The sequence below is a fragment of the Lissotriton helveticus genome, chromosome 12 (genome assembly GCF_964261635.1).
Source record: "Lissotriton helveticus chromosome 12, aLisHel1.1, whole genome shotgun sequence".
NCBI lineage: Eukaryota > Metazoa > Chordata > Amphibia > Caudata > Salamandridae > Lissotriton > Lissotriton helveticus.
The window spans coordinates 546,949,564-546,976,543 of record NC_136073.1 but is presented as its reverse complement, the minus strand read 5'-3'; the positions used below and the strand labels follow the sequence as shown (position 1 = coordinate 546,976,543).

Genomic DNA, 26,980 nt, shown 5'->3' with positions numbered 1-26,980 from the left:
TGAAGGGAGCATGACGCCGACAGCATGTCACGGTAGTAAATTCTCCCACTGGAGACCCGGTCACCGATGAAAGGGACATAGCTGAGGTCTTCAAAAACTACTACTCAGATCTGTACTCCTCCAAGTGCGGAGATCTGGAAAATGAAATTGACGATTATCTAGGCCACATCGACATCCCCACATTGTCCAACTCAGACAGGGAATTCCTTATGCATCCCATTGAAAAGGAGGAAATCCTAGATGCACTGGCCGGCATGAGGTCGAACAGTGCCCCGGGAGCGGACGGGCTCACGGTAGGCTTTTACAAGGTCTTTAAGGACCAACTGCTCCCGCACTTATCATCCCTCTTTGACGACATCTGCGTGGAAGGGAGCATGCCACACTCGATGAGAGAGGCTCTCCTGATCACCATACTGAAGCCAGGTAAGCCGCACGATGAATGCAGCTCATACAGACCACTGTCGCTATTGAATGACGATGCCAAACTCTTTGCCAATGTCTTGGCCACCCGCTTAGCGCTCCTTGCAGAGCAACTGATAGCCCCGGAGCAGGCTGGCTTCCTCCATGGTAGAAACTTGGTCTATAATATACGCACGGTCTTGGGCACGATACAGCATGTGAGACAAGATAGGAAAGCACTGGCTGTATTCCTGGATATGGAGAAAGCCTTTGATTCGGTGGAGTGGCCTTTCATGCGCAGGGTGCTGCAACGCATGGGCCTAGGGCAGCCATTTCTGCAGATGTTGGGGCGCTATATTACGCCCCGTGAGCTCGGCTTCGAATGGGAGACTCCGTCTCTGACTCTTTTCCCATAGGCAGAGGTACTAGGCAGGGGTGCCCTCTATCGCCCCTCCTGTATGCCCTGGTGGCAGAACCGCTGGCGTGCGCTCTGCGAGAATATCACGGGAATGAGGGCATAGGATTCCCTAGCTATAAGATCATAGTGTCGATGTACGCAGACGACACCCTGCTGTATGTGCGTGACCCTGATAATAACCTGTCTTCAGTGCTCAGGGAGGTGGTGCGTTTTGGGGCACTCTATGGCCTGACGGTCAATTGGACTAAGTCACTGGCTTTTCCGCTGACGCCGATCACTCAGCTCACATCTATGGAATACCCGCTCCAATGGTCCAGAGATCCGGTCCGTTATCTAGGGATTCAGCTGCACACGGATGCAGAAACCCTCCTTAGAGCTACCTACGGCACTGCTGTTAGTAAATTAGAAGACGATGTAATTACCTGGAGTAAACTTCCTTTGTCCTTAATGGGGCGCATCTCAATAATGAAAATGGTGGCTACATGGGGACCGTAATATACCGCATGTTCGCATGGAGACCCTCTTTACGAGCCCTAACTCACTTCCACATACGATCTTCCAACCGACTGATCCCAGGACTGGCCTATTAGATTCTATAACAGCCACGAATGATGCCTGGCATAGTCTCTTGCAGAAGCAGGGTGGCGCTCTGCTGTACTCGCCGGAGATGCCAATTCACTGGGCAAGATGGCTGCCCCCGCTCAAGGAGAGGGGAATAGTAACTGCCTTACAGTCACTGAACATAACAACAGCAGGTAACCTATTCGCTGAAGAAGTTGCAAAGACATGGGTACAGGCCCGGGGGACCTGTGACACACCCTCCCTTTTGACACGATTCCAGTACCACAGGGTGCGCAGTGCTCTCGGCGACCTGCTGGGTGGGGACATGGCTGAACCAGCTGAGGTCCCCGAGCTCACATATGTCATTAAAACTGCTTCCCCCCGGAAACTGATATCTAATCTATACAAATTGACGCAAGCGAACGCACACCAAGCCTACACCAAGGCGCGCCTAGCCTGGCAGACTGATTTAGATACTGTACTAGACGATGACACCTGGCGATATGGCTGTGCTAATATTAAGACAGTATCGCTTAATGGCCGACACAGATTGGTTCACTTCAAATTCATAAATTGTGTGTATACACCCCGGCTAGACTCTGCAGATATGGCTTGAGGGATTCTGTTCGCTGTGAGAGGTGCAGTGCACCAATTACTGAGCTGATGTCGAAAATTAATGTAGATGTAAAGAAAATAAATGCTTTGGCCTTTTGTGAATTTTGAGCTCGAGCAGGCTGTTCATAGATTTTCTTGAGCGTGAGCAGTTTTAAAGCGGAGGGTTACTAAGCAACAACCCTGCACTCAGTTTCACCGATGAACATTATGAAATGAAGAAAAAAACGTCATATTTTCTCTTTATCAGCATGCGGGTAACAAAAAGAGAGTCTCACCTTTAGTATTCACTTACGAGTGAATGCGCTATCCAAACCGACAGTTAAATAATTAATTGCTCCCTGGCCCCTTCCTTCTTCTTCCAGGATAAAGTCAGCACGGTGATAACTTCTTGTACGTTCCAACCAGATCGTCGCCAAATTTTTAGTGAAGAAACCAGGCGATTTAAAGGTTGAATTGTAGGTTTAATCAGGTAGTACGTCTCGCAGTGAAGAGGCACTGGAGCAACTGACCACAATAAGAATGCAGAGCTCCAGTGACTCCATCACATTCCATTTCAAACATTACACGCCACAGGCTGCACAATACCACAGTTTGTTCCAAAAGCTTGATATTTTTATAATGCAACACTATGATTCTTACTTATATTACATTATGCTGTTGTGTGTCTTTCTTATACAGTATCTTTTCATCAGTTAGCACAACATATTAATAGAGTAAAAACATTTGAGTCAGGCATAATCTGGTCTATCAATGTTTAGATTCAAACAAAAGCATTTCTAACGAATGATGGCATGGCTGTGGAAAATCGCAACCATCGCCCTGCAATACGAAAAAGATACTGGAGGTCATTCACTATTATACAATATACCAAAATCAAAAAAAGATGCACAATGTAAAATCTAATTTAAGAGTGAAAAAACATGATTCAAGAGTGATTTTTTTTAAACGATGAAGAAAAAAGAAAATAAACTTTACAGTTGTGTAACCACCATTATGTTGTAGTTAGTGCTTTCTTAAGGCTAGTCCCCGATAGGAGAATGTAGATTCAATTTTTAAAAAATAAATACAAATTTCCCCCAGTTCAAAGAGTGAGTTTCTTTCACTGCAACACGTATTTCCGAAACAGTTTCAGCCACAACAGCTTTTGGGTTCTTCCGAGTGGGTGTTCACTTCTTAACTAAATGATTCTCCTCTTTGGAAGGCTGCATTATGTATTCAAATATTTTAAAAAGTATAAATTATGTAAAATGATGTGAAACTAGGCAAAAAAATAAAATGATCCAGAGGTTATAGTAGTAACCAGCACTGACGGCGGACAACACATCTACAATGTTATAGGTAAATATAATTTTTTCAACCTACTCACTTGCTATCGGCGTTTTTTACAACCACTTGAAACTTGTATCACAGCAATGAGACCAAAAGAAAAGGAGGCTGCAGAAACAAAGGGTTGTGTTGTTGTTTATAGCAGAAGGAAAACTCAAGTACTGCTCTGCCGTTCCTGGAGTCAGTCCCACCAACATCAGGACCAACACTAATCTTTAGTAAACAACTGCAAGACTAGGCGTCAATTCCGTAGATCGCTACGAGTGAATTGAGCCTTGTGAAAGCAATTAAAACAGTTTTATACAGGATAGCAATGTGTCTGTTATAGATTCTATGTCAAGTCTGATTATGCTTCTCTTTCTTTACTACTCATAGACAGCAGCCAATCACAAGAAACCTATTTTAAAAACGTTTAACTACACTATCTATGAATTTGTGCTCCCCATTGGGCACCCCACCACCAATCATGGCCCTCCAGACCCTATAAGACCTGCTGCTAGCATAGTCCGGCCTCTTTCTTTGCTGCTGAGCAGCCACAGATGAGTATACTCCATTAGAGAGGCCCAAGGTTTTCCTTTCACGCAGCCGCGCTCAGGAAAGCTCCGGACTCTTCCCCGTTTACCGCACATGTTCATTCTAACCTGTTTCTCCCACATTTTTGAAGCTGGAGACCACAGTCTACTCAGGGGGCTGGTAAGGAATGGGAGCAGAGGAGAAAGAGGATGCGCAATCACCCGCTTCAGGAGGAGCGCACTGTCCCCTTTTTGTGACTGCTCATGCACTCTTTTCAAAACAGCAGGACAGTAACCAACTCCGTTCCCTCCTGCTGTGAGTGGGTGATCCTTATTAAGATCAACTCACTTCCTCCAATGCCCAGCGGGGCAGTAGCCAACTTTCAATGGCACTGCCTTAGGGACTGCAGGTTGCTTCTTCCACGTTTTAACTACCAGCCTATCAAACAGATCGACCTGCTAGGGGCTGGCACCCAACCCCCTATTTTTCTACTGAATAATTTGCTTCTGGTGCTATGCACCACCATGGCACACTTCCTCCCAAAAGAATATGAGAATTCTATGTCAGGACCTGAGGCAAGGATTATGCTATTCTTCACTTTACTAGCTGCAGTTTGAGGACTGTTCTCCCACTATATATTGCTGTTTTCTTATGCCATTCCCAAGGTTTCATGGGAATGGTAGTTGTTGTTTACAGTTTTGTGAAATGGCTGCTATTCAATAAAGTGAAGAAAGAATAGCATAATCCTCGCCTCCTTAATAGAAGTGAAACTTTCCATTACGATAGCTAGGAAATGTTTCATTATGAGGAATATGGAAAAACCCCATTTCAATATGAGATTGAGGAGCAGCTTGTAGATGCTTTCGATAATTTAATCCAGAAATCAGTGAAGAGGGCATGTAGGAAGGTGGAGTATTAGTGATGAGGCTTGTTTGGCTTCACCATGTAATACACTCTTTTTTTAAATTTTTTTTATTGATGACATGAGGACATAATACCAAAGAAAACAAGCATTAGAAATGCAATCGGGCTCGGATTTATTTGAGTTTGAGCTAATGGCATTATAAATGCCAATGTATTGTTGCTATGTGTTGTGGAGTGTGTTCATGTGGTGTGTACTGCCAGTGATCTCACCACTCTACTCACTACTCTACTCACTACTCTACTCACTACTCACTACTCTGCACTCACTACTCACTACTCTGCACTCACTACTCACTACTCTGCACTCACTACTCACTACACTACTCACTACTCCAATCACTACTCTACTCACTACTCTACTCACTACTCTACTCACTACTCTACTCACTACGGCTGTGCACACATGCACTGTGGATTAGTATGTCAAGGAAAATGCCTAAGTATTATTTCTCGTTAAAATACTTTTATTAAAATGTTCACTTCAAACAATGTAATATTCTTTCCAGTCTTTAAAAACAATAACATTGCATTAGTTTATTTGACAATGTTATGGCCCATTGCAGTGAAATGTAACGACTGTGATGCATGTTAGAGGACATTTTTATGTAGACTGAAAGTCAAATTTAGGCATAAAACCAACTTTAAATATTCTAATAAACTAGAGAACGTCGCTTTGGTCTTATTCTTGCCAAAATAAACGGTGTTTATGCACACTGCTCTATTCATAGGGGTTAGACTTGTGTGGCTTAAAATATTCTCAGCTGCGGCGCTGCATGTTATGTTCTTGAGTGTGCGAATGATGTATTTACTTTTTAATTCCACTCAAACACTGCGGTTAATATATATTTTTTTCGATTCAAAGTGAGATTCAGTTTAAAAAGTCTGGCTCTAGGGGGGCGTGGCCAACGGCATGGGCGGTTAGGACGTGCCACAGCGGAGCTCCTGCCGAGCTGCCTTAAGATCCGACATAAGTTCGAAACTGTACCATCCCCGAAACGACGGCGGGGAACCTGATGGTGTCCTGCACCAGCGGAGGGCGAGAAACGAGTGGTGAATTGGCGCTCTGAACGGAGAAATCACTCCGAAATTGTCCGCTCGTGCGCCCGACTACACCAATATGGCGGCCGCCGGCGACAGAGCGAGCCGAGCGGAGTACGGGCTGGATCTTGGCCCCACTGCTCGGACCTGCGGAGGGTGGGTGGCACTGCTGTGAGGCTGCACACCCCGGATCGGCGCTTGCATCTGCCTCCCATCCCCGGCGGAGAGCAGCCAACACGGAGAGACCTACACCAAGATGGCGCCCGGAGTAGTGAGGGATCGCCGGCGGCGCTGAGGGACGCGATTCGGTCCCCCGACTTCCTGGCATAAGGAGATTGACTCCGGCGGTGGACCCAATGGGGCGCTGCAGCAGTCTGGGGGCCGCGTTGTGAACCTCCCTTCCACCGACGGCGGGAACACCCGGGGAACGGAGGACTGGCCCCGCCCACTACATTGAGACACGGCCTGCATGACGGTGGGGAGCAGCCGAGTCGCACCGTGGTTTTGACCCCTGTGGAGCAGCAAGGTACGTGCAGAGGCACGGCAGGCGCCGATTCGCCTGTGGTGACACTCCAGCCACTGTGAGGGAGACCGGCGGGGCCCCGGGACCCTCACAAACCAGCGGAGAGACCCAGGGCCTGGGGGACTATTGGACGGGGGGAGACGTGGAGGCAGTTACCCACGCTCTCGTCATCCGGCGGCTCACACACTGACCGGCGCTCCCATACAGAAGCAGGGATCCCGGCATATTCTCCTGGGCGGCTGTGCGGTGAGGAGATGGGGAAGAATAACCCGGCACCCAAACCCCCGCGCCAGGGACCTATGGACAATTTCGCGGCGCCACGGTCCATGGCAGACCATCCAGGCCCCCACACCGACACGGCCATGCTACTGGAGGCCATCCAAGCGTCCAGAACGGACATCCAGGCATCGCGATCTGCCCTAGAGACCAAGATTGGCGAGGTTGGGGCCGAGGTGACGCTTCTGCGCCAGGACTTCCGGAACCTGACCGACAGAGTAACGGCAGTGGAAGACAAAGTGAAGGAAGACGGGGAGGCGATCACTACGCTCAAGAAAGACATGGCAGAGCTACAGGTTGCGCACCGTCACCTCCAATGGAAGGTGGACGATGCTGAGAACAGGTCCAGGCGCAATAACCTCCGCTTTGTGGGTTTTAGGGAGGGGATTGAGAAAAAGGACATGGCCGCCTTCCTCCTGACCTGGCTGAAAGCTACTTTCCCCGAGGCGCCATTTTCTACATGCTTTATTATTGAAAGAGCACATAGGGCGCTTCTGGCCAAGCCACCGGAGGGCGCGAGACCCAGGCCAGTTATAGCGCGCTTCTTGAACTTTGCAGACCGGGACCTCATTCTGAGGGAGGCCAGGGCCCTGGGAGAGATCCGCCTTGAGAACACTACAATAATGATCTTCCCGGACTACAGCCAGGAGGTCTCGAAACAACGCCGCTCCTTCGACGCGGTGAAGGCGAAACTGAGATCCCTGAATCTTAAATACATGCTCCTCTTCCCCGCCAAGCTGAAGGTGATATATAAGGACAAGTCTATCTTTTTTGCCCACCCGGAAGACGCTTGGCAGTGGTTGGAGGAGCGCCCTATCTTGAACAGTAGGGAGGCGGCCAGTCGGGAAGCAATGGACAGAGAGGTGAGGGACAGATCGAGCTGGGAACGGCCGAAGCAACAACGACGGAGGTTACGGAGGACCCAACACACGAGCGCGGCGACGCCATATAGGACCCGAGGATCGGCCAACAACAGGGGAGGCAGATCGGAATCCCCAGGCAAGGACCCAGTGGCGGGATCGAGGTTCAGCAGTCTGAGGCGAGGGGTACGCTCCGAGGGGGATGACGTGGAGGGATCGGAAGGCCCCTCATCCGGCGAGGAAGATATGGACCTCTTGGGCGAATCGCTACACCCCTTGGCTAAGGAGATCCGCCAGTTAGAGCAAGGCTCCTCGGGTCAAGACCCGATCGTAGATACTCAGGACTCTCATTCTTGAAGGCAGGAACATGCAGCTCGGATGTGATAGCAGCTCGGCATCAAGGAGCACGCAAGTTGGCACACCCCCTACAGTTTCTTTTTGGGTGTCTGAACTGAACACAGTTTAATCTGGGGAGGGATGTGCGGGAGGGCGAATGACCTACTCCCAAGGATGGTTTGGTCCCATGTTGGGGCGCAGCTAGAAGGGGAGGGTGGTGGGGTGGGGGAGGGGGGGGCATGTTGGTACTGTTGTTTCCTCACGTTGGGGAGTTGGGGAGTTGGGGGGGGGAGGGGGGTGGTGTCAGTGAAGCAGCAGAGCTTACCCTTGCTACTGCCCTGGACCCGGGATCGGGCACTCGGTGGTCAGTGTGAAGTGCAATGGCAGGTACACTAGCTGAACCTAGCCGGGAGGGCGCTGGGGTAAAGGCGCTAACCTGGAATGTAAACGGCCTGGGTTCCAAAATCAAGAGGGGCTTGGTCAATGCCTATATTAAACGCATAGCACCAGACATCGTCTTCCTCCAGGAAACACATTTGAGGGGGAACCATTGTGCTTTTCTGGCACGTGGGCAGTACACAGTCTTAGCACACGCGGGATACACGACGGGCTCACGGGGCACAGCAATACTCATAAGGAAAACGACGCCATTCACGGTGACACACACATGGCTGGACCCGCAGGGCACGTTTGCAGGGGTACAGGGGACATGGAGGAGGCGCAGGTACACGCTGCTGTCAGTATATGCTCCACCCAAACTACAAAACCGGACGATGCAGGAGATCACGAACATACTGCTAGCCACGACACAGATTATGGGAGGGGACTTCAACGATGTGATGTGCACGACCAGTGATAGATCGGGGGACTCTCACGCAGTGACGGCAGTGACTGCTTTGGCCCGTAGAATGGACGCGATTGGTCTCACTGATGTGTGGCGGTGGCTCCATCCTGTACAGGCAGCCTACTCTTTTTACTCAGGGGCCCACAAGGTTTTTTCTAGATTGGACTATATATTCACTACGAGGCAGGAACTCTCGGCGGGGGACTTGGCAGAATATAGGGCGAGGGGTGTCTCGGACCATTCCCCGCTGTTTGTACACATAGGACGTGATAGGGGGAGTGGAAAGGCACAGTGGCGTATGTCGCCGTGGGATCTCCAGACTCCTGGAATTCTAGGGGGGCTTAGAGCGGATATCAAAGTCTTTGTAGCCGAAAACGAGGGGTCGGTGCAATCGGGAGTTACGCTATGGGAAGCCATGAAAACCGTGTTGAGAGACCGCTTCAGCTCCAGGGTGGGGGAGGCCAGACGGAAACGCACTGAGGAAATAGCGCAGGAGGAGGCCAACATCTTGACTCAAGAAGCTGAATACCACAGGACGAAGGGGGAGGGACATCTAAGGATTCTGCTAGACACTCAACGGCTCTACAGGGAACTGCTCACGGACGAAGCGCGCACGCAGGCGCTGGCCACCCTTCATCGCCTGTATGATGTAGGCGACAAATCCGGGAAACTCATGGCATGGCTGAGCAGGCGGGAGCAAGCGGCCAGATGGGTTGATTGGACTGGGCTCCCGGGTTCGGCTCGAGCATCAACAGATGTCGCGATAGCAGAGGCCTTTGCGAACTATTTTGAAGAATTCTACAAGGCTAGGGACCTCGGTGATTGCGAGGTGGTAAAGTCGTTCCTGGGTAGTATGGAAGTGCCGCAGTTGACCCCCGAAAATAGCGAGGCTCTGGACGCCGACCTGTCCCTGGAAGAAATTACGGAGGCAGTGGCAGTCCTGAAACCTGGGAAAACCCCGGGACCTAACGGCTTCCCGGCGGAGTTTTTCAAACGGACGGGGGACCTCCTGGCACGTCATTTGAAATCACTTTATGTGGGGGCGTTTGACTCCGGAGGTCTCCCGCCGGACCTGGCCCTGGCCACCATAATCCCGATCCATAAGGAGGGCAAGCCCAGGGAGGACTGTTCTTCATACCGCCCTATTTCCCTTCTGAACAGTGAGAATAAAATCCTCGCCACCATCTTGGCACGACGACTCCGACAGGTCATAGCGGACCTAGTGCACCCGGACCAGTCCGGGTTCCTACCGGACAGGGCCACTAAACTTAACCTGCGGCGCACCCATAACTGGCTCCAGGAAGTATGTGACAAAAGGGAGCCACACTGGTTTCTCTCATTGGACGCGGAGAAGGCATTCGATGCGGTCCACTGGCCCTTCCTGATGGGAACGCTTGAGCGTTTTGGGTTTGGACCCAAGTTCCGACGGTGGGTCAGTCTTCTTTACTCGAACCCGAGGGCGAGAGTGCGGATTAATGGGCGACTGTTGAGAGAATTCGCGATAGAGCGGGGGACACGTCAGGGGTGCCCGCTGTCCCCACTCCTCTTTACCCTTACGATTGAGATCCTGGCGATCCGTATCCGGCTCAATCAGGAGGTGACTGGTTTTCACTGGGGGGCCTCGGCGGCAGACCAGGAGAAGATCTCCCTGTACGCCGATGACGTGCTGCTATATGTGACGGACCCGGCTAGGACGATCCCGGCCCTCTTCAAGGAACTGGGCGAATTTGGGGCAGTGGCCGGACACACTATAAATTGGCATAAGTCGATTCTCTACGACCCGCAAGGTGAGCCGCGGGGGAAGTGCCTGCCTGAGTTGCTCATTCACACGACGGAAGGCTTCCGGTATTTGGGGGTGTTTATCACCAGGGATAGGCGGCGCTCGTACGCAGACAACGTAAATAGGGTAGTGGTGGCAGCGAAGGCGGAGATGGATAGATGGAGACCGCTACCGCTCACCATGTTAGGCAGAGCCGCCCTGTATAAAATGATCCTGTTACCAAAGTTTTTATATGCCCTGCAAAATGAGTACTATCCCTTACCAGAAGCGACACTGCGGACAATCCATGCTGACCTTCGCTCTTTCTTGTGGCTGGGGAAGCAGTCCCGGGTGGCACTCCCGACCTTGCAGCGCCACCAGTACAATGGGGGTATCTCGCTGCCTAATCTGGAGGCCTATTACTGGGCAGAACACCTTGCCCCGATCAATGCTTGGTTACACGCCCCGGCTGACCATCCCACTTATGCTTTAGAGAGATCCAAATGGGGCAACAAGACGGTATTACACTTCTTGTATGGTGGGAAAGGGGGCCGCCAGCTCCTACCAGCGACGAAGATCACCCTGACGGCGTGGCGCAGAGCGACAATTAGAATGGGCTGGCATGAAAGGCTCACCCGACAGACACCCCTATGGTCGTGTACATGGCTGACAGAGCTACATAAACTGAAGGGATTCCACAGGTGGGATGACATTGGCATTTCCACGGTGGGGGATGTCATAGCACAGGGGGAACTTAAAACTTTCCGGGCGCTACAGCAGGACTTTGGCCTCCAGAACACCCAATACTATAAATACTTGCAGTTGAGACATGCATGGGGAGCTCAGCACATATCGCTCACAGACATACCCCAGTTTGCACCACTTGAGGGCCGATTACTACAGGAGCAGATACAGAGGGGGGCAATCTCTATGACATACAAAACACTGACAAATAATATGTTGGGAGACTTGCGGACACTCAGGGAGAGGTGGGAGGCAGATGTGGGCACGATGGAGGACCTGGATTGGGAACTAGCACTCATGCACCCGAGGGAAGTGGCCATAAAATCGAGGCTTCGCCTCATACAGTTTAAGATCCTTCACAGGGCCTACTTCGATAGAGTGAGGCTTGCCCGGATGGGGAGGGTGACCGACACCTCTTGCATACGATGCCAGCGTCAGACAGGCGATTTCTTCCACATCATCTGGGGCTGCACAGTGATACAGGAATACTGGGGTGAGGTATTCAGGGAACTGAGTTTGATATTGGAGGTGGAGATTCCTAGGGATCCCAAACTGGCGCTTTTGGGCATGTCAACGGAAGTAGACATCACACGATACCTGCTCATTTTCCTGCTGCTGGCTTTGGTAGTAGCGAAAAGAGACATAGCACGAATGTGGGGGGCGCCTGGGAAACCCAACCTGGATGAATGGAGGAGGGGCTTAGATATGTATATGGCGGCGGAAAGAGTGACCTACAAAGCTAGAGGGTGCCCGCGGAAATTTCGAAAAATATGGACCAAGTGGAGGCGCTACCATGGACTGGAGTAGGACTGTCCGGGGAGAATGGGCGGGTGGCAGGGGAGACAGCCAGGGAGGCACGTTTGTCACTGAATCCAACATAGTTGTTTTTGGAGGGTTTGGGTCGTTGAATTACCTATATACTGTGTCAAGACTTAGAGGATGCGAGAGACTCGGGGGTCGAGGGGGGTGGCGGAAAAGGGGGGTATGCTGCAGAACAGGGAGGGGAATGGGAGGACGGGAAGAGGGGCTTTTGATAGAGGCTTCTCAATTGCTGCCTTTAACAGGAGTTAAGGGGGGGGGGGAGGGAGTTTGGGGTGAAAATGAAAAACAAGTTCGTCACGATGGAAGCTATGTACCTGACATTGAAAAGTTGCAGAATATCGGGAAGAGCGGAATGTTGACGCTCCCCCGAATTGTTTTTATCTCCTGCACCCATGTTCCGCCTGATGCAACAATAAAAATAATTTAAAAAAAAAAAAAAAAAAGTCTGGCTCTAGGTTGCTCTTCTCTTTTATAATTTCTCAATTTTTACACTTCATGTGGTGGCGGAAGGTTAAAAAATGTACAATGCATTTTTCGTTCTTTAAAACGGTTTACATTTAAGCATCAGGTATCTGCAAAAATCAAACTACACCTTTGCTTTGAAGACCAATAAATGATGCAAGTGAGCACGGAGATCTGTTAGGAACCGGCGCGCGAGGGATGGCGGGGAAACGATGATGGAAAAATTAAAATTCCGCTCCAGCAGAAGGCTGCAGTGCTTCAGCTTGCAGCTCAGTGCATCGATCTGTTCCAGCATTTGACTTTCAACCATGACAAAACTGTGGGCAAATTAATTGTTCTCCAGGATATTAGGCATCAGAGTCTATTAATCCTCTCTGGAGTCAGATGCTCTATGAATACTAATCAAAACGAAGGAGAGCTGCAGTCTCGTCTCCCCTCGTCTGACTGTAATGCCGCTGCTCCTTTTTTTTTCGCGCACGCAAAAAAAAAAAAAAAAATCTTGTCGGCCATTTGCTGCCGTCTTCAGAATAGAGCTTCGACTCTAATGATAAAGTATGTTACACTCTGGGCTAGCGGCGGTGATAAATTACACCGCGGGATATGTTAAAGGGGCCGGGGTGCCAGGGGGAAAAAATGCACGCACTTCAAAAGATAGGGGGCGTAGTGGGGCACCAACGCAGGCAGCCAAGGTAGACACAGCGGAGGGGGTTAGTGACAGGAAAGGGGGCGTCATCAAGGGAAAGGAATGTGTAAGATGAGGAGAACAGGGAGGGCCGCCGATGGTACTAAGGGCTGGCGAATGGGGGGGGGGGGCGGGAGGCGGAGCCTGCCCCACCGGCATGGCAGGGAGTGGCAGATAAGGGGGGTGGGGGGTGGGAGCGAAAGGTGCAGGGAGCTTGGAGAAGTGCCGGCAAGGAGTTTGCCTCCCCCCTCCCCCCATCCCCGTGGTAGTCAATTAAGAAGGCATGGGTCAGCGCATACAACGATACGTGTGGATACGGAACAAGCGGCTGGGTAGTTAGGAGGTTCGGGTGGGAATGGTTAGGGACAGACCTCGGCCCCTCAATAGAGTGAAAATCCCACTTCTGGCATCGGCGGGGCGAGCGCAAGAAGCGAGGGTTATACTCGGAAGCATTATGTCATGAAGAGGGTGTGGGGGCATTGAAGACAATGGCACGAGCAATGTGCCCAGGGGGCGGGTGGGACACAGGTCGGCAGTTACAGTGAGCACAAAGGTGGGCAGAGATTTGCTACATGTAAGTCCTCAGTAGCTTGCGTCTTATTGATGGTCATCTATAAAAGTTAACAACATTCGCTGTATATTCTTTCACACTTTTTCCTCCTGTAATGCACCGTTTGCTACCTCTTGTACTTTGTTGGCTCACGATTGTCACTTTGTAATGCACCGTTTGCTACTTCTTGTACTTTGTTGGCACACAATGGTCATTTACCTCTTATATTTGGTTGACGCACAATTGTGAATTTTGCTTCATTTCATGTAACGTTTGCTTTGGTATTTTGTTCACATGGAATTTTCTCATGTATCAGTTCGGTGTCTATTGTGAGGCGCTCCGACACCTTCGGGTAAAGTCCGCGCTATATAAAAATGCATAAATAAATAAACAATTAGCTCAGTTAAGGTACTACAATAATAGGACGTCATTCCGCTTGGTATTAACAGGGAGATATCGTTTTGGATTGGGGAATTTAGTGCTGCTTTGTTGCGAAATAAACACAAAACATAAAAGTTCCAAAGAAACTTGCACTTCAGAAGTGCTCAAGGTTGATTTACCAATACGTACGAATTTATTAGGAACAAAGTATTGAAATGTTAAGTGCCGTATGATTAAATGTGGCCATAAGGAGCTTATTTTGTGTGATGATTCTAGCAGGTGTGTGTGGGGCGCTCGGGCGCCTTCGGGTAGAGTTCGCGCTACATGTAAGCGCATAAATAAATGATTAAATATGGGATGATGCCTAAGGAGGGCGGACCCGAGATTGGAGCTGCCAACGGGGTGCCGAGTCTACTGTGCCCAGGAGCGGGGGGGAGGGGGGGGGGGGGGGCGGAGGGATGAAGAGGGCGATGAAAGGAAGGGTAGATGCGAAGTCATGGATAGGGGCGGACACGAAAGGAGCGAAAGGTGCAGGGAGCTTGGAGAAGTGCCGGCAAGGAGTTTGCCTCCCCCCTCCCCCCATCCCCGTGGTAGTCAATTAAGAAGGCATGGGTCAGCGCATACAAGGATACGTGTGGATACGGAACAAGCGGCTGGGTAGTTAGGAGGTTCGGGTGGGAATGGTTAGGGACAGACCTCGGCCCCTCAATAGAGTGAAAATCCCACTTCTGGCATCGGCGGGGCGAGCGCAACAAGCGAGGGTTATACTCGGAAGCATTATGTCATGAAGAGGGTGTGGGGGCATTGAAGACAATGGCACGAGCAATGTGACCAGGGGGCGGGTGGGACACAGGTCGGCAGTTACAGTGAGCACAAAGGTGGGCAGAGATTTGCTACATGTAAGTCCTCAGTAGCTTGCGTCTTATTGATGGTCATCTATAAAAGTTAACAACATTCGCTGTATATTCTTTCACACTTTTTCCTCCTGTAATGCACCGTTTGCTACCTCTTGTACTTTGTTGGCTCACGATTGTCACTTTGTAATGCACCGTTTGCTACTTCTTGTAGTTTGTTGGCACACAATGGTCATTTACCTCTTATATTTGGTTGACGCACAATTGTGAATTTTGCTTCATTTCATGTAACGTTTGCTTTGGTATTTTGTTCACATGGAATTTTCTCATGTATCAGTTCGGTGTCTATTGTGAGGCGCTCTGACACCTTCGGGTAAAGTCCGCGCTATATAAAAATGCATAAATAAATAAACAATTAGCTCAGTTAAGGTACTACAATAATAGGACGTCATTCCGCTTGGTATTAACAGGGAGATATCGTTTTGGATTGGGGAATTTAGTGCTGCTTTGTTGCGAAATAAACACAAAACATAAAAGTTCCAAAGAAACTTGCACTTCAGAAGTGCTCAAGGTTGATTTACCAATACGTACGAATTTATTAGGAACAAAGTATTGAAATGTTAAGTGCCGTATGATTAAATGTGGCCATAAGGAGCTTATTTTGTGTGATGATTCTAGCAGGTGTGTGTGGGGCGCTCGGGCGCCTTCGGGTAGAGTTCGCGCTACATGTAAGCGCATAAATAAATGATTAAATATGGGATGATGCCTAAGGAGGGCGGACCCGAGATTGGAGCTGCCAACGGGGTGCCGAGTCTACTGTGCCCAGGAGCGGGGGGGGGGGGGGGGGGGGGGGCGCGGAGGGATGAAGAGGGCGATGAAAGGAAGGGTAGATGCGAAGTCATGGATAGGGGCGGACACGTGAAGGCTAAATGTAAATCAGGCGGGGAGACGGGGGGGTGAGCCAGAGAGCGGCAGAGCAGCTCCCCGGGCCGGCAGGAAGGAGCCGCACACGGCGTCTATGCCTGTGTGCACGTGAGGAGGACGCGCGCCCGACAAACACACTGCTAGATGGTGAACGCGCGCGCACCATCTGCAATGCATTACACGGCCACCCTGACAGCTCCTAATTATAAATAATGTACTTCTTTGCGCGAGCACGCACGAAATATGCCTCAAAATGGCGGAACAAAACTACATTTACCCTATCACTTCAAGCCTATTACAAAGAAAACACAAGGAAGACGAATCACTGACCAGATGACAGAAAACGCTAAGGAATGTCTGGAATTTCTCTCTCCAAGGCCCTCTTCTTCTTTTTTTTCTCCTTTAACATTAGTTCTCAAACTCCTCCCAGTTTACACTGGGAAGGAGTCCGAGCCCTAAAAAGGAAAAAAAGAAAATCACCATACAAAATAAGGAGAAGCTACCAAACGAGCAAGTGTCACTGATAATAAAAATTAATACATTTTAAAAAGAAGGCGAGGAGAGAAAAATAACATTTCATATAACTTTTTAGGCAGGAATAATTTCCTATTTGCAACTACACAAATTCTCCCCAAATTTTTCCTACTTTATGTAGCGATCTTACTCCCCTAATTTTAGCTAGTGCACTTTCCATATTGTATGTGTCTTTTACTATAGCCCACCATTCTGCTGTCGATGGTGGATCCCGTGCGATCCATACTCTAGCAATAGCTAGCCTAGCGCAAGCCAGTAAAATACTAATGAGTTCTCTCTGGGTATGATCATATGGTTGTGGACCCAGTAGTATATCTGTGACCGTAAATGAAATAGATCTATTAAGTTTATAAGATACAGTTTTTTCCACTCCACCCCAAAATGTTACAAGTGACGGGCGTAAATAAAACATATGTGCTAAGTCAGCTGCAAATAAATCACATTTTGGGCATCTAGTCCGACCACTACGTGTGTTATTTACAGCCCATTTCGCAATCCGTGCAGGGGTATAATATAGAGAACAAATGGTTCTATATGATTGTAGCCTTAAGCTAGAAGAGTGTACTGATTTACGAATAGTATCCAGCGCAAGGGATATAGTTAGTAGTAATAGTAGACCCCAGTTTCCGACTCCATCGTATAGCTAATTTCCCACAGTCGTCTACTTTTTGAGAGTTAAATCCTTTGTCTGCAGAGCTAATCAGTGATCTATCTTTTGCTGAATAAATACAATCCCATATGCTAGAATCTGCCAATTCAATAAGTTTCAGGCTACGTATAAGATAGTCTCTAACTTGATAATATTTTAGTCGCATGCTCTCACTAACACTGCAGAGAAGTTGAAGTCTCTCAAACGTTAAGAACCCAGTATTGTCATATAAATCCCCTAAGCTTTTAATACCAAGATGTGCCCATTGTCTCCCACCCCATCGTAGAAAATTCCTGGAAGAGCTGGGTTGTCCCATAAGGAGAATTGAGGATGGTACAACGGTATTTGACATTTATTAACAATAGCCCGTCACATATATATACTATGTCTCGTGCAATCTTGAATTTAACCCGCTTGAAATAATTCGGATCGTTTATACGATATAGGAATATTGTAGACTCTGCTCCCAACATAAATGCATAATAAATAAAAGGTTCATTGTTAAGGTGAAGCAGACTGCGAATACGTCTTAGAAAAGCCGACCACAAATATAATTTAAAATCAGGAAAATCAAGGCTACATTTTCCATAAGGTAATTTCAGTATTTCAATTGAACGGCGTGCTTTTTTATAACCCCAAATAAAACTACTCAATACGCCATCTAGACGCTTAAAAAAATTATTGTGAACACGTAAGGGGATAGATCGAAATAGATAAATACATTTTGGTAGAATCTTCATTTTGATTAGATTAATTTGGCCAATTAAACTAAGGGGGACCTTGTGCCATTTTTTTTAATGTAATAGTCGTCTCTTTTAACAATAGTTCCTAATTTAATTTAGCAATCTCTTCAGGGTTGGCAGAGATTTTAATTCCCAAATAGGTAGCGGTTTTACACGCTCCCTGTATGGATCCATTGGTTTATAGTTCATTATTATTTGAGTCTTGTTGGTGTTCAATCTGTAACCGGAGACTGCACCAAACCTCTTAGCCTCCGTGATAATCCCCGTCATTGCCTTCACTACGTCCATTAAATAGACCGCAATGTCATCTGCATATACCGTTATTTTAAGCGTATCCAAACCAGATGAGAACGGTACTATACATGAGTTATTTTGTAGTGCTCGTAAAAAATATTCGATAGACAAAGCAAATAATAGGGGCGACAGTAGGCACCCTTGATGGGTACCACACCAAATAGGAAATGCTACCGACTGTATCCCAGCATAGCAAACTTTTGCCCGGGAGTTATCATAAAGAGCCTTTATCCAATGCGTATATGAGCCATTAATGCCAAATCTGTTCAGCACGGCCCAGAGCTAGTCCCACCCCACTCGGTCAAATGCTTTCTCAGCATCTAAAAGTAGCATACAGAGTGGGGTGGATCTAGTCCTGGCAACATCAAAAGCTGCGAAAGCCATATTATATGAGTCGTAGTGTCCCTGCCAGGTACAAACCCATGCTGTTGTGGGGATACCAATTATCGTAGCCAGCTGATTTGCCAGTATTTTGGCGAATATCTTCGCGTCAGAGTTTGCGTAATATTCCATGACTCATGGGCCTTACCACCGTGTCCCATAAATTCGATCACTTGCCTTAGCAGTGGGGCTAATTCCTCCATGCAATGTTTATAAAGTTCTAGCGGGATTGAATCATCCCCGGATGCTTTGCCAGAGGGCAGAGCAGAGATTGCCAATCTGATCTCGGCTAATGTAACTTCATTGTTCAGCATATCTGCTTGCTCCTCGTCAATGCAGTTCACCGGGTTATTTTGTAAATATATACGAATATCATCATACGCCGTCGGTTTCCAGGAGTGTATAAATCCATATAATATTTAACAAACTGCTCGATTATTCGAGGGTGGTTATTATATGTCACATTATCCGGCCCTTTAATAGTCCTAACTAACGTTTTGGCCTTACTTTCTGCCACCTTATAAGCTAATGCTTTGCCTATTGTTTTCCCACCCTCATACTGAGTGAAATTATATTTATGCAATTTAATGATGCTTTTTTCCCTCAAAGTATGCTTTAAGGCGGACTTAAGATCAATTAGAATATAGCCCAGTTCTTCTACTGAGTTTGAACCTTGTACGAGTGCTGCAGCCAGCTGTCTTTCTGCATGTAGTAATTTAGCAACAGTATCATCTCTATTCTTTTTGCTTTCATTAATCTGCCTAAATATATACTGCTGAGTAAAACCCCTAATGCTAGCTTTACAGTAATCCCATACCACATTGTGTGAGGCTGAGCAAATATTAAATTCAAGAAATTCTTTTATATGAGCCTTAAGTTTAAGTATGAAATCTGCATTAAGCAGAAGATGTCTTGGAAATGAGTATGGGCGAGGATTTGGTTTCTTAGTTAGTATTTTAAAAGAAAGGAGGATGGGATTGTGGTCTGATGTTACCCCCGGGCAAATCTCCATTTTGCTTGTCTCCAGAATACTGTCTGACGCCCAGGCCATATCTATGCAAGAGCATAATTTATGTGCTGCTGAGTAATAGGTATAACCGGCTACGTCGGGGTATAATACCCTCCAAGCATCTTTTATATCATGAATTCGCCCTATTTCTCTGATAGTGGATCGTGTTTTACGCATCCTCCCTGGTAGTATCGATGTCGTAATTTATAATACAATTAAAATAACCCATTACCAGACGCTCACCCTCCCGATCAAGCAGTTCCATGTTAACTTTATCCATCACAGTGGGATCGTCTATATTTGAGCCGTACACCACACAAAACGTATATTTCTTACCCGCTATAATAAATTGAGCAATAGCCATCTGCCATTTTTATCTGTCTAGGTTCTAGCAGTCTCAGCTTTGAATAATTTATGTTGTAGGATAGCAACCCCTCGAATTGACACATTTAATTCAGAGCTTATAATAAAATTGTAACCTAGTTCTTTAAGTTGCGGTCCTTATAAGGTATATGTGTCTCTGACAGTAAAGCTATATGCGGGTTATACATCCTTAACTACTCAAAAACTAAACGCCGTTTGTTCCTACTATTTAATCCTGCCACATTCCAGGCTAAGCACCTTATACTATCCATACCAAATGATTTCTCACCTCCCCGCCCCATATGCACTAAGAAAGAAAAAAAAAATAGCCAAAAGGCCTTGCCACTTATTGTTTCACTACAAGCTCGCCTCATGTCAATTTATCTGATTTTACCCTGCCCCGAAACCTCCCCCTCCCTGAGCACTCCGCTCAACCCATCCCTTACCATCCCCACCCACCCCACACACCCCCTTCTCCATTGAGGATACCTCTCTCTTAAAAGCTGCTGTTAGTTTAGGCAGCCAGAAGAGACGCAGCAGTGACAACCCCTCTCTCCCATAACCACACCAGTATCTTAAATATCACCATGCACAATAAAGAAGAATATATCATTGATCCTGAAACCAGATTTTTACAATAGCAACGATGAGGGAAGAGGGTGGAAAAAAGGGTAAGTAAGAACAAAAAAATCAAAAGCAGATCCCTCTTAAAAAACATTCGAGTTAGAGTATCACCTATTCCTACAACTCTTCCTACACCATTTAACTCTTTATCGTTTTTAGTTCACTACATATCAGGGGTTTTATGTTACTATTATACAGGTTTCTCAGTGGTTTCTCTCCGCCATTTAATCAGCATCTTTTCCACTTCTTGGTCATCAAAAAGGTAAAATGTTTGTCCATTCTTGAGTACTTTTAATCGTGCTGGTTCTTGCAAGTATTATATATAAAAAAACAGTGGTTCCAGTGGAACAATAACCGTATACTAGATAAATACACAGCAAATGTCTAATAATAATATGAAGGTTACTGAGGATGTAGGAAGGAGAGACAAAACTCATAGCACCAATTATGTACCATCATTTGTTATTTACGAGACAAAATATTCAATTATTTACATATCACAATTCATATGTAACAGTGTAGAGACTTTTGAAGGGGTGTCCCAAGTGTAGAGTGTGAACCGAAGGAGTGATCAAACACACATTAAAGTGACAATGAGTGACTATTATGTACACGATTTCAACAGGGGTATATTTACAAGTGATTGGGAAAAATGACCATACAACCGATATTCAATAATAAATACAATGACTATTTAAATTCATAGACATTGATTAATAGGTTCATTCCCAATGAGCGTCGACGGCGTTTCAACCCTTATACTGGATGGAGGGTTTCGTCAGGACAGGGGCGGTGTGGGACATCTGTAGGGATGCAATCAAGGGCTCAGTGATTGGATAGGTGCCAACCCTGCGTGAATATAGAAGAATAAAGGTACTCACAATGAACCCAGCCGGGTACACTGTGAGTTGTCAATTGACGCGAGGAAATCTGCTTTCGTATTTAGCAACAACACGGGGTTATACCGGGATAGTTAGAATCCTGCCTCTAGGGTGCTTCGATGAGCACTGATAGGGCGCTGGCCAGGTTAATACCTGTGGTAAAGCGCGGTCTGTCTTGGTCCGACTGCCTGATTGTGACTGCCTTCATATTATTATTAGACATTTGCTGTGTATTTATCTAGTATACGGTTATTGTTCCACTGGAACCACTGTTTTTTGATATAAAATATGCACCCTGGTTCCTAAGTGAGTAGGGTTCCCTTGTTTTTTCCGTGATGGTTCTTGCAAGTAAGCTTGACCGCCCACAGCCTTAATAGGGTCAATATACTGGCGTAACTTCCAGCGTTTCTCCATGGTGATTTTGCTTAGGTCAGACCTAACAAAAAAGGTTATTGACTCTGTTGTAACTGGCTTATTAGGTCAGGCTTTCAGCGACACCACCTGGCTTAACAAAAAATTACCCATGTAGATTAAAAAAGAACGGGGATACTGGTTATCCTTATTCCGTTGGACTAATGGTAGTCTATGGACCCTTTGCAATTCGAGTCCCAGTCCCAGTCAGATAAAACCGGGAATGCCTTTTGGAAAAGTTGAACCATGAATGCTCTTGGATCTCCACCTTCGACCCCTTCTGGGATACCAAAGACTCGAAGGTTTTGTCGTATTTGTTGGTTTTCCATGTCCTCAACTTTGGTTTGAAGGCTTGCAATCTGAATCTTGTGTTGGCTGACACTTACCTCTGTGCGAGTGGAGAGTTCCTCTGTATTTGCCACCCTTTGTTGTAACTCTGTCATTTCTAACGTGAGACCTCCTAGTTTGCTTTCCAATGTACTTAAAGACTGCTGCGTTTTATTGTTATCTTCTCGCATTTGCGTGTAATGTTGCTGGGATTCACATCTCTGCTCACTAAGAAGTTAAACAATCAAGTTAAGTGAAACATCCTCTTTACTGTTCTCACTCTGTGGCTGAGCAATAGCTTGGTTCAAACCCATGTTCTGGTTGTCCGTATGAGTCGTATCATGGGTGCTAAGTGTATCCGTGGGTAAATTTTGGCCAAACGAGGCGGATATAGAATTATCAGATACATTTGTATTTTTTGTCTGCTTATCTGTAGGAGCACCCTCCACTGGGCTGTTCCCTGATAGTCGAAGTGCCATCGTCTTTACCCTGCCTTAAGCTTGCACCCATTTTCGTAAAAGGCTATTATCAACAATAGTTTTAGCTTTAACCCGATTTTGCGCAAGAGTTGGTTTTTTACTTTTGTTTCTAGATTTCCCTTTAGCCTTTTTTGGAGCAGAGCCTTTACTCATACCATGACAGTTTCTGGATATAACTTCTTCCATTTCTTCAAATTCGTCATTAGATCCGGAGTGAATGTGAGAGTCTTCTCCTTCCATCATATTATCTATAGCTGTGCACACCTTTTCCCCCAGCACTAATATTGGGTTTAATCCAGTGTTGTTCGGCGAGAGCCGCTCAAAGTTAGTGCAGCCGGGTAGTACTGGTGAGTCCAAATGATTAAGCGTGGCATCCATACAAGAAGAACCGAGGGAGCTTATATGCTCCTTATCTGTTATTGCAGTTTTAGTTTTAGTTTTTGTAGCCATTACCAGCGCCTCATTATTGGTAGTTCCACCTGCACATGAATCTACCTCAGAGCCCCCTGCCTGTGTGCTGGTTGATTCTTCACTTACTCCCATGGCCTCTTTAGCATCCTTGGCAGAAATTTGACTTGGAGCTGAGATAGCTAAAACAGGTACCACACTGTGGGATGGATCTTTAGACACCACATTATTGCCCTGCTGTACTGTTAGATTTGCAACATTATTAGGATTAGGTGTCCGCTGTTCAGTCTCCTTTCCATTTTTGCTGACTACGTGTTCAAGTGCTTTTGGAGGCTGTAATATTGGGGTTTAATTAAGGGTAGACCTGCTCTTTCCTGTGCTGCCCCATGACTCCCAGAATTATTACTTTCTTCATTTGGCATATTCTTACCGGCTCAGTGGACCTTGCCGGGTTCTTAGGCGCCATCTCCCGATATGGTGAAGCCTGTGACTGTGTCTGTGCACTCAGCTCCACAGGGCTCAGGGGTGAGTAGATAACTAGAGAAGCCAACAAACGCAGCTCCAATCTGGCCGACATTTTCGTCAAAGACAGGCACTTCAAATGCATCAGCCACCAGACGCGGACCCCTCTCAACCGTAGCATTCGCCAACTCTCTCTCCGACTCTGCTGCCCAGTGCGGTTTCCTCCCGTCGGCTCCTTCGGCCGGATCCAGAAACCCGCCTCCACAGCCTCTACAGTCTCCGAGCTGCTCCGAGCAGCCCCAAGCTGCTTCCGCTATACTGCTGTGCCACTATGCCGAGCAGTCCACATAGAGGATTCCAGATCGCGTCACACGCTGGCCCGCGGCTCCCACCGAGCAGCTCGTGTTGCCGTGCAGCAGTCATCGACAGCGTGTCAGTGTGTCACCTCGGCAATTCTCAGCGGGTGGAAAATAGGCATTTTAATATTGAAGAGTTTTTTGTGAATTAGCGGAAAAGGTCTAATCCATGATCAGCGCCCGATCGGCGAAAGAGGGGTCTCTACTGCTGCACTACGTGACAGCTTCAGTCCGCCATCTTGCTCCTCCCCCTCCCATGTAATACACTCAGAAACCCCAAAGATGGTACTTGGATTCACAATATTACATTGTTAGTTAAATCCTGGTAGAGTAGCAAAGAGCAGAAAGGCTTTACTAGAGGAAAATGTGTTAGGCATTTCAGAGTATAAACATGGATGATAAGTAATTGACATGACTCGAAAGAAATCCATATAATAGAGCAGATGTTTTTTCTTAATTTAGACACCAAAACAAATGAGAGCAGATACATATAACCGAAGTTATGGATTTTAGAAGACAACATAAATCACAGCCGTTCAATACTGCAGAACTTTTGCATTGCGCTCAATTGGAAAAAGTGGTAGAGACAATCGGTCAGTTGCAGGTCAAGTTGAGTGGAGCCCAAGGAGGGTAAAGGCAATGCGGGTCCCAGTACCAAGCCACGACAGTCAGATCAATTTTACATAGCTTGAAAAGCCCAGGTGCAGAGTTTTCCTGTATATCCTTGGTGCTGGAGCTACAGGAGAGCTGGTTTTACCACTTGCACAGGGCTGGTGGGCTACAGGGTGCAAAAAGTCGACAACTAAGCCACTGTTGAAGTTGGATGAAGGTGTTGTGGTGTTTCTCGAGGTCCAATGTCGAGTAAAGGGGGTGGTTGCCAGACTGGCGACCACCAAGCCTTGGCAGCGGTAAGCACAGTAGAAATTTAATTTGCCGTCTGGAGCAGGGCTCGACAAATACACTCAACCGCTCACATTTGCGAGGTAAATTTTATGAGGTCGAGCTATTTCTAGGTCCTACTCGCCCTTTCTGGTGAGTAGGAAAACGTACTGACTTTTGTCCCCCGTATTTGAAAATGGAGCAAATGTGACAAGATAACAAGATTTAAAGGCCTTTTTATTGCTCACAAAGCAAATGAGCAATAAAGATGCCTTTAAATCTTGTTATCTTGTCACATTTGCTCCGCTTTCAGAGACGGAGGTCAAGTAGGTTACTGTTAGGTCGAGGAGATTTTTCAAGGTACTAGACCTGCAGGACTAGTACCATTGTTCAGATTTTTCGAGCCCTGTGGAAGTCCTAGGAAACATGGTAGCAGCCTAAAACTTTGTGGAGGTCAAGACTACATATCCCATGCAATGCACTGGATCATCCACCTCTGGGCAATCCCTCGGAGGTCCCGATGGCCAGCGATTTTTCATTTCCAGTGTTCTATTTTCACCTACGGTTGCAGGGGACTCATGCCACTAGTCCAGGGGAGTCTGGCGATGCCTTTGGCTCTCAAAGAGGTCCCTCTGACTGGGGGAACCAAACTTTGGTCCAGGACAAACCACAGTCATGCAGTTCCAGGAAGGTTGTCACAGGTGCAGAGTATAACACCTTTGGTTTGTGCAGCTTCTGTAGTCGCAGACAGATCTCTTCTTTTGTCCTAGTTGCAAGTCAGATCAGAACTGAAGTTTTGGTGTCAGGGGTAGTCCTTAAATACTAGATTCAGGGGCGCTAGGGGTGTGTGTTCAAGTGGCCAATAATCTACTAGCCACAGCGGCTAGTCGGCCCTGAGGTGACCACATCCAGGGTTGTAGGCCACCTCTTCTATCCAGAACCCACTATTCTACCCGTTTTAAAAATGGCAGAAGTCTTCTTTAGCTGTACAGACAAGGTAGCCCACTCTAGAGGTATGGCTAGCCTTCTGAGGGTGTTCGCCTCCTGAATATCTAACTTTCCCACTGGCCTGGGTGCAAATGTGCCTGTAGGGCAGAGGGATGGCTGTTTCCTCCTGGTTGCATACCACAGGTGTTAGAAATAGGTTTTCTGGTTGGCTAGGGTATGCACCTCAGCCAGGCATAATCCACCACTCCAGTCAGGATAAGGGGATAACACGTCTAAAATACACTCTGCTCACCCCCATGGTTACTTGGAATGAGCAGTCATGCTAATCTCGGAGGCAGCGTGTAAAGCATTTGCACATAACCAGCAGTAACACAGTGAAAACACTACAAAATAACACCACATCCGTTTTAGAAAAATATCCAATGTTTATCTGTGTAAAACAAAACCCAAACTATAAAAATTCAACATACAGTGATCAAAATATGAATAATGCAAAAATAGGCCTTGCATACAGTTCCTTCAAATCGATTGCTCCATCCGGGGCTATCACGGATTTGTGAAAAACAAATCCAACAGTTACAGTTGGTCGCGGCGTCCTGGGCCAGCACGGTGTCGGGGAGACGCGTAAAACAGTACCTTTGGAGATGCAGGGCATCGGACCTAGCGGTGAGCTCCAGAAGAGCAGCGTTGGCAGGTGTCAGTTCCAGACGTCGATGCAGGAGTAAACGGGCCCTTGAAGTCACACGTGTTGCAGGTCGAACTCTGCGAGTTTGAATTCAGAAGCATTGGCGTGGGCAGGAGTCAGTGCTGCAGTGTGAAGCGGAGCAATGCGACGCAACATGCAGTGCCCTCAGATCATGGTGCAAGCAGCAGCTAGGTGACGGTCGTCAAGTGGCATCGGTGAGACCAGGGCTGCAGTGCGAAGCGAGGCGGTGCATTGCTGACAGGTCATGGTGCACGCAGCGTCGTCGTCGTTGCTGAAGCAGTCGTCGGCAGAACCAAGGCAGCGGTACGAGACTGGGCAATGGGGAGTGCGGGCCCCACAGGTCGTGGGGCAAGCAGAGGCATCGGTTGACTATCTGGAGACAATGGCGCTGGCGTCGGAGGGCCAAGGCTGCAGTGTGGGACAGGGCCTGAAACTGAGGGCCTTCCAAGCAACGAAACAAGAGCTATCAGATGACATCACCTTGGTATACCTCTATCCGGCCTGGAAATCTGAAGTGACGGTGGGTGAGGGTCCTACAGGACTCGGAGCAGTGCTTTCACAAAGGCAGAACAATGAGGAATGGGCTCCAGTGGCATATGCCAGCCGTGTGTGATAGACATGGAAGGACGTTATTCCCACATCAAAAAGGAATCCATCGCAGTGCACTGGGGCTCCTGCCACTTTCACCTGTACCTCCATGGCAAACCTTTCATTG

The 26,980-nt window shown here is 47.6% G+C and overlaps 1 protein-coding gene across 8 annotated transcripts in view; it reads right to left on the bottom strand.

The window, feature by feature from the left end:
• The window catches only part of TERB1 (telomere repeat binding bouquet formation protein 1), a 1,077,176-nt gene that overhangs the window by 1,038,137 nt on the left and 12,059 nt on the right, over nucleotides 1-26,980 (bottom strand). The window contains exon 2 of one of the 8 annotated variants that reach the window (XM_078669239.1): nucleotides 16,142-16,266. The exons of the other annotated variants lie outside the window; for them this stretch is intronic. The gene's annotated coding sequence lies outside the window, so the exon portion shown is untranslated. The remainder of the gene's footprint in view (nucleotides 1-16,141; nucleotides 16,267-26,980) is intronic. 8 annotated transcript variants of the gene reach the window in all.